Source organism: Dama dama, chromosome 30, assembly GCF_033118175.1.
Source record: "Dama dama isolate Ldn47 chromosome 30, ASM3311817v1, whole genome shotgun sequence".
In the NCBI taxonomy this organism is placed as follows: domain Eukaryota; kingdom Metazoa; phylum Chordata; class Mammalia; order Artiodactyla; family Cervidae; genus Dama; species Dama dama.
In genome coordinates this window covers 30,778,826-30,790,610 of record NC_083710.1, presented here as the reverse complement: position 1 = coordinate 30,790,610, position 11,785 = coordinate 30,778,826, and positions in this window count along the sequence as shown.

Sequence of the window (11,785 nt, the reverse complement as noted above, 5' to 3'; positions counted from 1 at the left end):
TCAGCCTGAGCATCAGTCCTTCCAATGAATATTCAGGACTGATTTCCTTTAGGATTGACTGGATGAATCTCCTTGCAGTCCAAGGGACTCTCAAGAGTGTCCTCCAAAACCACAGTTCAAAAGCATCAACTCTTTGGTGTTCAACTTTTTCTATAGTCGAACTCTCACATCCATACATGACTACTGAAAAAACCATACCTTTGACGAGACAGACCTTTGTTGGCAAAGTAATATCTCTACTTTTTAATATGCTGTCTAGGTTGGTCATGGCTTTTCTTCCAAGGAGCAAGCATCTTTTAATTTTGTGGCTGCAATCATCATCTGCAGTGCTTTTGGAGCCCCAAAAGATAAAGTCTGTCACTGTTTCCATTGTTGCCCCATCTATTTCCCATGAAGTGATGGGACTGAATGCCATGATCTTCATTTTTTGAATTTTGAGTTTGAAGTCTGCTCTTTCATGCTCCTCTTTCACTTCCATCAAGAGGCTTTTTAGTTCCTCTTCACTTTCTGCCATAACGGTGGTGTCATCTGGATATCTAAAGTGATTGATAATTCTCCCAGATATCTTGATTCCAGTTTGTGCTTCATCCAGCCCAGCATTTCAAATGATGCACTCTACATATAAGTTAAATAAGCAGGGTGACAATATATAGCCTTGATGTACTCCTTTCCCAATTTGGAACCAGTCTGTTGTTCCATGTTCAGTTCTAACTGTTGCTTCTTGACCTGCATACAGACTTCTCAGGAGGCAGGTAAGGTGGTCAGGTATTTCCACCGCTTGAAGAATTTTACACAGTTTGCTGTGATCCACACATTCAAAGGCTTTGGCATAGTCAGTAAAGCAGAAGGAGATGTTTTTCTGGAACTCTCTTGTTTTTTCGATGATCCATCAGATGTTGGCAATTTGATCTCTGGTTCCCCTGCCTTTTCTAAATCCAGTTTGAACATCTGGAAGTTCACGGTTCACGTCCTGTTGAAGCCTGGCTTGGAGAATTTTGAGAATTATTTTGCTAGCATGTGAGATGATTGCAATTGTGCAGTAGTTTGAACATTCTTTGGCATTGCCTTTCTTTGGGATTGGAATGAAAACTGACCTTTGAATGAATGAATGAAAACTGAAAAACAGTCCTGTGGCCATGGCTGAGTTTTACAAATTTGCAGGCCTATTGAGTGAAGCACTTTCACAGCATCATCTTTTAGGATTTGAAATAGCTCAAGTGGAATTCCATCACCTCCAATAGCTTTGTTCCTAGTGATGCTTCCTAAGGCCCACCTGACTTTGCCTTCCAGGATGTCTGGCCCTAGGTGGGTGATCACACCATTGTGGTTAGCTGAATCATAAAGATCTTTTTGTATAGTTCTTCTGTGTATTCTTGCCACCTCTTCTTAATATCTTCTGCTTACATTAGGTCCATACAATTTCTGTCCTTTATTGTGCCCATCTTAGGATAAAATGTTCCCTTGGTGTCTCTAATTTTCTTAAAGAGATTTGTAGTCTTTCCCATTCTATTGCTTTCCTCTATTTCTTTGCACTGATTACTGAGGGAGGCTTTCTTATCTCTCCTTGCTATTCTTTGGAACTCTGCATTCAAATGGGTACATCTTTCCTTTTCTCCTTTGCCTTTCACTTCTCTTCTTTTCCCAGCAATTTGTAAGGCCTCCTCAGACAACCATTTTTCCTTTTTGTATTTCTTTTTCTTGGGGATTGTCTTGATCACTGCCCTCTCTATAATGTCATGAACCTCCATCTATAGCTCTTCAGGTACTCTGTCTATGAGATCTAATCCCTTGAATCTATTTGTCACTTCCCCTGTATAATCATAAGGGATTTAATTTAGGTCATACAAGAATGGTTTAGTGGTTTTCCTTACTTCCTTCAATTTCAGTCTGAATTTTGAAATATGTAGTTCATGATCTGAGCCACAGTCAGCCCCAGTCTTGTTTTTGCTGACTGTGTAGAGCTTCTCCATCTTTGGCTGCAAAGAATATAATCAATTTGATTTTGGTGTTGACCATCTGGTGATGTCCATGTGTAGAGTCTTCTCTTGTGTTGTTGGAAGAGGGTGTTTGCTACGACCAGTGTGTTCTCTTAGCAAAACTCTGTTAGCCTTTGTCCTGCTTCATTCTATACTCCAAGGCCAAATTTGCCTGTTACTCCAGGTGTCTCTTAGCTTCCTACTTTTGCATTCCAGTCCCCTATGATGAAAAGGACACCTTTTTTGGGTGTTAGTTCTAGAAGGTCTTGTAAGTCTTCATAGAACAGTTCAACTTCAGCTTCTTCAGCATTACTGGTTGGGGCATAGACATGGATTACTGTGATACTGAATGGTTTGCCTTGGAAACAAACAGATATCATTCTGTTGTTTTTGAGATTGTACTCAAGTACTGCATTCAGACTCTTGTTGACTATGATGGCTACTCCATTTCTTTTAAGGGATTCTTGCCCACACTAGTAGATACAATGGTAATCGGAATTAAATTCACCCACTCCAGTCCATTTTAGTTCACTGATGCCTAAAATGTCAATGTTCACTCTTGCCATCTCCTGTTTAACCATGGACCTAACATTCCAGGTTCCTATGCAATGTTGTTCTTTACAGCATTGGACTTTGCTTCCATCACCAGTCATATCCACAACTGGGCATTGTTTTTTCTTTGACTCCATCTCTTCATTCTTTCTGGAGTTATTTTTCCATTCTTCTCCAGTAGCATATTGGGCATCCACAGACCTGGGAATTTCATCTTTCAGTGTCATATCTTTTTGCCTTTTCATACTGTTCATGGGTTTCTCAAGGCAAGAATACTGAAGTGGTTTGCCGTTGCCTTCTCTAGTAGACCACGTTTTGTCAGAATTCTTCACCATGACCTTTCTGTCTTGGTTGGCCCTACATGGCATGGTTCATAGTTTCATTGAGTTAGACAAGGCTGTGGTCCATGTGATCAGTTTGATTAGTTTTCTATGATTGTGGTTTTCATTCTTTCTGTCCTCTGACGGATAAGGATAAGAGGCTTATGGAAGCTTCCTGATGGGGGAGGCTGACTGTGAGGGAAACTGAGTCTCGTTCTGATGGGTGAGGCCATGCTCAGTACATCTATCATCCAATTTTCTGTTGATTGTAGGCTGCGTTCCCTGTTGTCTGACCTGAGACCAAACTGTGGTTGTGGTAATGAAGATAAAGGTGACCTCCTTCAAAAGGTCCCATGCACACACTGCTACACTCAGTGCCCCCGATCCTGCAACAGGACACCGCAGCCCACGCCTCCACCAGAGACTCCTGGACACGCACAGGCAAGTCTGGGTCAGTCTCTTGTGGGTCCTGGTGGGCCCAGGTTCTTTCTCCTGGGTCCTGGTGTGCAGACGGTTTGTTTGTGCCCTCCCAGAGTCTTTTCCTCCAGTCCTCTGAAAGTTCTATAATCAAATCCCATTGGCCTCCAACGTCAAATTCCCTGGGGGTTCTCAGTCCCTTTGCTAGATCCCCAGGTTCAGAAATCTGCTGTGGGCCCTACAACCTTCCTAACAGTGTAAGACTTTCTTTGGTATAATTGTTCTGCAGTTTGTGGGTCATCTGCTCAGTGGCTCTATAGTGGGTTTAAGGGCAACCTCCTCCAAGAGGGCTTATGCCACAGGCTGTGTGACCAGCCTTATCACATAGGAATTCAATAAATGCCATTTTTATTAAAAAACATGAAGTTCAAAATATTACCCTATATATACCAAACTATTAATGTGTTATCCCTAGATAATTATATTACATGTTTCAATTTTTTTCTCTATGCATTTTCATTCTTAAAATTACCCATAGTGAATATGTATTTCTTTCATATTATAATTAAGCTATTATAGTAAATAAGTTGGCATAAAGCTTGCAACAGCTAGATATTTCTTCAGCAATAAAGAATGTTTTGTTTTCTTTTATCTTTAGAGACATGATGAAAAAAGCTTAGGGATACTGTCAAAAATATGGCATGATCAAATAGGGATCCTGTGTGAGTCGGTAGTTCCTGGCAGAATGTGAAAATTCAAAAATGGCTCTAGCCGCCTTAAGCAAAACCTTAACTCGGAAACCCAGTCTGTAGGTTTTGTGTGTGTGTTTGTGTTACACTTGTAAAGTTTAATTAGAATTACCATACAGTGAGATCGTGTAGTTTCTGAGAATCACACTCAGCAGCAAGGCCACCAAATTAATTATGTCTGATGAGAGACGGTGTGAGTGGGAGCCATACTTAGTAATGCAGGACAGGGTAAATCTTTCTCTAGTTACACACCTAATTAAATCCTTGAACAGCCTTATAGAACAACCTGACTCATTTAGGGGTATTTTCAGTTTGCTTGTTGATGCTTTCTCCACCCTCTGTTGCTATCATGGACTTCTGGGTTTAGCAAACTTGTTGTATCTGTTCTTCTGCACTCATTTCTCTCTGAGGAATGACAGTTAATAATGAGAAAATGAGTGTGTTGTCACAAACAACATTGAGATTGAGTAGGGAATTGACAGCAGCATAGCTGAAGTCTTACCAGCAGGAATACCACTCTCAAACAAAAGCAATTTTATTTGTCCAATGTGACAACGGTTACTACTACTTAGTTTATAATAAACTCTAGGTCCACGTCTAGTGTGATGAGATGACAGAGCATCTTAGTCTAGAAATATTTTCACAGTGAGATGTGATTTTTGTTATCAGTTATACAAGTAGTAAGAACAGAGACTGAAGTATTTTCTGACAGGTGCCCTCCTGCCAGCTATGAAAAGACGTCTTCTTTCTGTCCTCTGCCCTCAACCATCATGCTTGTCTTAACATCATCCTAGTCTATTAATTCACACAATCACTGCCCTCTCTCTAGAATTGTTTGTTCTGCTGTTGGCCTCTCTCTATTAGAACCAGCAATTCTGCTGAGGTTCAATTATGTTATATGTTCATGACCTTAGTTACAGTTTATAATTTAGACAATGTGATAATTCAGGGAGCATTAATGAGTAGAATGTATATTAGAAAGGAGGCAATATCATTATTATCCCAGAAGGAGGTGACTATATGCTTAGAGAACTCATGAGACATAGGAGAGACCCAAGGTAATATTCTAAACCTAGAGCTTTTAGCAATAATGAGTTATAATTATAATTAAAAAAAAGATATGATTTGCAACAGTTGTTCTTCAGTGAACCAGATGGATGTACATTCCATTCAGATGAGGGAATGACATGTTCCCAAAACCCTCCCCTCATTTTGAGCCCTGGGCCTCTAAACCATTCAGGCTCATTCAGAGTTTCACAGTGTGGATTTTGAAGAGGTTCACACTATTGTGTAGACATAGAATTTCATCACAGTGGATGAAATCCATAAGGAAATAAACATCATAACATCTTCCCCATCCTCCTCATCTCCTCCCAAGAAAAAACATTCTCCTCGAATGTTACCTGAATTGGTTGCCTCCAGGTAGACCATCTCTTACATTCTCACCTCAGGGCAGTTTTAGTTTCTTTGCCACTTCACTACCTGAAAATTATAATGTTTTGTTTAGCAGGATTTTAGTGAGTTGAATGGTAGCCTCCCCAAAGGATATGTTCCTATCCTGTTCTCTAGAACAGGTGAATGTGACCTTATTTGGACAAAGGACCTTTGTAGATGTGATTAAGTTAGGGATCTTGAGATAAGATCATCCTCGATTATACCAGTGAGCCCTTAACCCAAGGGCAAGTATTCTTATTAGAGACACACAGAAGAGACAGACAAAAGAGGAGGCAGTGTGCCCACAAAGGCAGAGAGAGGAGTGACATAGTCACAAGCCAAAGAATGTGACCAGAGCTGGAGTGGGCAAGGAGAGGAATCTCCTCTAGAGCCTCTGGATCGAGCACAGCCTTGCTGATACCTTGAGTGTGGATTTCTGGCCTCTGGAAGTGTGAGAGAGTAAGTTTTGTTCTTATAAACCACCCAGTTTGTAGAAATTTGTCACAGCAGCCACAGGAAACTAGAAGAAGCAGGTTCCGGAGTTAGCTAACCAAGGTTCCATTCCTGGACCTGCTATGACCTTGGGGATGTTGTAAATCTCTCTACAATTCTTATCTATAAAGTGGTGATGATAATAATAGTATATCATTCAGAGGACTACTATGACGAATAAGCTGTCTATCCGTTATTATTGTTGCATCTGTAAAATTAAAAGGTCAATGAAGGGGGCTTGCCATTGTTAAGATATAAAATAAAGCATATTAAAAATGTTGACTTGCTTTGAACAAAGCATGATTTCAGTCTGACGGTGCCAAACAGGAAGTGGTTAAGAGCATTCCTCTGGCAGGAAATCCGAGAAAACATTTAGAGAAGGTATGGAAGCAGAGTAAGGAATTATATGATTGGCTACAGCTTAAAGCTTAGTTGGCTGTTCGTGATGGGTTTTCCTCTGTTTCAGTTTCATAACCTTGAGGCATTTACAGGCTTAGATTTTGGTTTGCTTACAAAGCTGCCATGGCATTAGAGCCTCCTTAGTCTAATGGGATCCTTATTTAACTAATTTAACAGCCTGTAGGAGAGAAGGGTGTCTCTAAACATGTATTGGAGTCACCACCTCTTACCAAACAGAAACTCTTTTTGTCATTTAAAAGTCAGCTTTGCTTCAGCTTCTACTCAACCCATTTTCAAATATCCTGGAGTCTGTGTTTCACGTGAGCTCCCCAGACAGAATTTTGCCAGCACTCCTCTTGGCCTACAGCCTCACTTTGACACACTAAAGGGACTGACCTTGTTTCATGATCTCTGATCAGCTGGACGTTCTTTAGTGAAGTTGAATACTTATTTGTCTTGGCCTCATTCATTCATAGCTTGCTATAGACTGTACATTTTATTGAAGTATATTATATATTTTTTATATCCTTTATAGAATTTGATACATAGTAGGTCTGTGATAAATAATTGAATGCATATGAATGCCTCTCACAGGCACAAAAGGAAGAATCAAGAATATGTGATAGCTCAGTTGGTAAAGAATCTGCCTGCAATGCAGGAGACCCCGGTTAAATTCCTGGGTTTGGAAGATTCGCTGGAGAAGGGATAGGCTACCCACTCCAGTATTCTTGGGCTTCCCTTGTGGCTCAGCTGGTAAAGAATCTGCCTGTAATGTGGGAGACCTGGGTTGGATCCCTGGGTTGGGAAGATCCCCTGGACAAGGGAAAGGCTGCCCACTCCAGTATTCTGGCCTGGAGAATTCCATGGATGGTATAGTCCATTGGGGCCCCAAAGAGTCCGAAATGACTGAGTGACTTTCACTTTCAGGCACTTTGGTTGGCTGCTAAATCCTGATAATGCTAAATTGTGTTTTGGACTTCCCTGGTAGCTCAGTTGGTAAAGAATCCGCTTGCAATGTGGGAGACCTGGGTTCAGTCCCTGGGTTGGGAAGATCCCCTGGAAAAGGAAAGGCTACCCACTGCAGTATTCTGGCCTAAAGAAGTCCATGAGGTCACAAAGAGTTGGACACAAGTGAGAAAGTTTCGCTTTCTCTCATGCTTTTTAACATTTGAATGTTTGCATGTACTTTCCATTTTGCTTGGATATGCTGACTTCTACTCTTGCTGTCTGTGGCTCAGATCATGAACTCCTCATTGCAAAATTCAGAATTAAATTGAAGTAAGGAGGGAAAACCACTAGACCTTTCAGGTATGACCTAAATCAAATCCCTTATGATTATACAGTGGAAGTGACAAATAGATTCAAGGGGTTAGATCTCATAGACAGAGTGCCTGAAGAACTATGGATGGAAGATCATGACATTGTACAGGAGGCAGTGATCAAGATCATTCCCAAGAAAAAGAAACACAAAAAGGAAAAATGGTTATCTGAGGAGGCCTTACAAATAGCTGAGAAAAGAAGGGAAATGAAAGGCAAAGGAGAAAAGGAAAGATGTACCCATTTGAATGCAGAGTTCCAAAGAATAGCAAGGAGAGATAAGAAAGCCTTACTCAGTGATCAATGCAAAGAAATAGAGGAAAACAACAGAATGGGAAAGACTAGAGATGTCTTCTTGAAAATTAGAGATAACCCAAGGGAACATTTCATGCAAAGATGGGCACAATAAAGGACAGAAATGGTATGGACCTAACAGAAGCAGAATATACTAAGAAGAGGTGGCAAGAATACACAGAAGAACTGTACAAAAAAAGATCTTCACGACCCAGATAATCACAGTGGTGTGATCATTCACCTAGAGCCAGACATCCTGGAATGTGAAGTCAAGTGGGCCTTAGGAAGCATCACTATGAACAAAGATAGTGGAGGTGATGGATTTCCAGTTAAGCTATTTCAAATCCTAAAAGATGATACTGTGAAAGTGCCTCACTCAATATGCCAGCAAATTTGGAAAACTCAGCCATGGCCACAGGACTGGAAAAAGTCAGTTTTCATTCCAATCCCAGAGAAAGGCAATGCCAAATTACTGCACAATTGCAATCATCTCACATGCTAGCAAAATAATGCTCAAAATTCTCCAAGCCAGGCTTCAACAGGACGTGAACTGTGAATTTCCAGATGTTCAAGCTAGATTTAGAAAAGGCAGGGGAACCAGAGATCAAATTGCCAACATCCGTTGGGTCATTGAAAAAGCAAGAGAGTTCGAAAAATACACTTACATCTGCTTTATTGACTATGCCAATGCCTTTGACTGTGTGGATCACAACAAACTGCGGAAAATTCTTCAAGAGATGGGAATACCAGACCACTTGACCTGCCTCTTGAGAAATCTATATGCAGGTCAAGAAGCAACAGTCAGAACTGGACATGGAACAACAGAGTGATTCCAAATCGTGAAAGGAATATGTCCTGGCTGTATATTGTCACCCTGATTATTTAATTTATATACAGAGTATTATTATTATTATTAACGTCACTCAGTCATGTCTGACTCTTTGCAACCCCATGGACTATACAGTCCACGGAATTCTCCAGGCCAGAATACTAGATTGGGTAGCCTTTCATTTGTCCAGGGGATCTTCCCAACCCAGGAATCAAGCCGGGGTCTCCTGCATTGCAGGCGGATTCTTTACCAACTGAGCTATGAGGGAAGCTCCCATACATCATATAAAATGTTGGGCTGGATGAAGCACAAGCTGGAATCAAGATTGCCAGGAGAAGTATCAATCACCTCAGGTATGCAGATGACACCACCCTTATGGCAGAAAGCGAAGAAGAACTAAAGAGCCTCTTAATGAAAGTGAAAGAGGAGTGTGAAAAAGCAGACTTCAAACTCAACATTCTAAAAATGAAGATCACGGCATCCAGTCCCATCACTTCATGGTAAATAGATGGGGAAACAATGGAAACAGTGAGAGACTTTATTTTCTTTGGCTCCAAAATCACTGCAGATGGTGACTGCAGCCACAAAATTAAAAGATGCTTGCTCCTTGGAAGAAAAGTCATGACCATCCTAGACAGCATATTAAAAAGCAGAGACATTACTTTGCCAACAAAGGTCCGTCTAGTCAAAGCTATGGTTTTTCCAGTAGTCAGGTATGGATGTGAGAGTTGGACTATAAAGAAAGCTAAGTGCCAAAGAATTGACACTTTTGAATTGTGGTGTTGGAGAAGACTCTTGAGAGTTCCTTAAACTGCACAGAGATGAAACCAGAGTCAATCCTAAAGGATATCAGTCCTGAATATTCATTGGAAGGACTGATGCTGAAGCTGAAACTCCAATCCTTTGGCCACCTGATGTGAAGAACTGACTCCTTGGAAAAGCCCCTGATGCTGGGAAAGATTGAAGGTGGGAGGAGAAGGCGATGACAGAGGATGAGATGGTTAGATGGCACCACTGACTCAATGGACATGAGTTTCAGTATACTCTGGGAGTTGGTGATGGACAGGGAAGCCTGGTGTGCTGCAGTCCATGGTGTTCCAAAGAGTCAGATACGACTGAGTGACTGAACTGACTGCCTGACTCTTCCTGTAGCTCTGGCTTCAGAGGCTCCACCTGCTAATCATATCCACAAAACCCTCTACCTCTCCTTCAAAACACCCATCTCACAGTTTAACTTGTGTCTTTTTCAGAAGACTATAAGCTCCATTAATTGGGGTCAGAAAGGTTTATCCTTGCAGGGATTCCTACATCTAGCTCCTCTTCTGGTCCTTAGCCGGTCAATTAGTTCAGTTGTTCAAGTCGTATCCGACTCTTTGCGATCCATGGACTGCAGCAAGCCAGTCTTCTGTGTCCATCACCAACTCCTGGACCTTACTCAAACTCACATCCATTGAGTCGGTGTTGCCATCCAACCATCTCATCCTCTGTCATCCCCTTCTTCTCCCACTTTCAATATTTCCCAGCATCAGGGTCTTTTCTAAGGAGTCAGTTCCTCACATCAGGTGGCCAAAGGATTGGAGTTTCAGCTTCAGCATCAGTCTTTCCAATGAATATTCAGGACTGATTTCCTTTAGGATGGACTGGTTGGGTATCCTTACAGTCCAAGGGACTCTCAAGAGTCTTCTCCAACACCACAGTTTAAAAGCATCAATTCTTTGGCACTTAGCCTTTTTTATATTCCAACTCTCACATCCATACATGACTACTGGAAAAACCATAGCTTTGACTAGATGGACTTTTGTTGGCAAGGTAATGTCTCTGCTTTTTAATATGCTGTGTAGGTTGGTCATAGCATTTCTTCCAAGGAGTAAGCGTCTTTTAATTTCATGGTTGTAGTCACCATCTGCAGTGATTTTGGAGCTGAAGAGAATAAAGTCTCTCACTGTTTCCACTGTTTCCCCATCAATTTGCCATGAAGTGATGGAACCAGATGCCATGATGTTAGTTAGTTGTCCTGTATTTAATAAATAGATATTGAATAGATATTAGAATAGATATTGTGTCAGCATGTAACAAAATTAATATTGTTGTTTTCTCTTCTTTATCTTTGATCTGGTATTTTTCTTATGAATATACTTTTTCTATGCATGTTATTTTGTCAGGAGTAAAGTATATGACATGTTTATTATGCTTTTATTAAGGATTTAGGGACTTAATGAACCTAATGGAAAATACTACATTCATAAATGAACACTTTGAGTTCTCAGTCCTTCTTTTGGATAATTTGTGGCCCTGTAGCACTAACATGAATTTCAGGGACAGCAAAGATATAAGGTCTTAGTTTTCTGATAAACCAATATGCAATTAAATTTGTTTTCCAGGGGAATTTTTCCAGGAATAAGATGTAAGGAATGAGCTAAAGTTACCGTGTGATGGACAGGGAAGCCTGGCGTGCTGCAGTCCAAGGGGTCACGAAGAGTTGGACATGACTGAGCAACTGAACTAAACTGAACTGAAAGTTACAAATTGTATTGGCATAGTGATGAGATAAATGCAAGAGAAGAAATAAAATTTCATTCCCTTCAAATACTTTGGTAGAATTTCCAATCCTGTATGCTGAGAACCCAGTCCCTTGAGATGATCCATGAAAAAGAGCTTACTAAGTAAATTAGTTTCAGAAATACTGTTATTTATAATCCCCCTTTGGAAAGTATAATATGTACTAGCATATTAAAAGCTCTGCAGTGTCCTAATGTTAAGAAGTCAACTTAGTTTAAGCCAGTGATTCCTAAACTGTTCAAACAGGTGTTCTCAAACTTACATGACCACAAACTTTTTGTGTGTGACAAGTCAACCTATCAATCTTCTGAGGGAATCATGTTCTTTAAAACACACTTAGAGAAATTCTGTGGTAGTGTAATGATAATGGGTGTAAAAATTTTTAATTATAGGATAAATGTATAACAATTATTACCATGCTTGATTTGGTTGTACCTCCTAACCTTT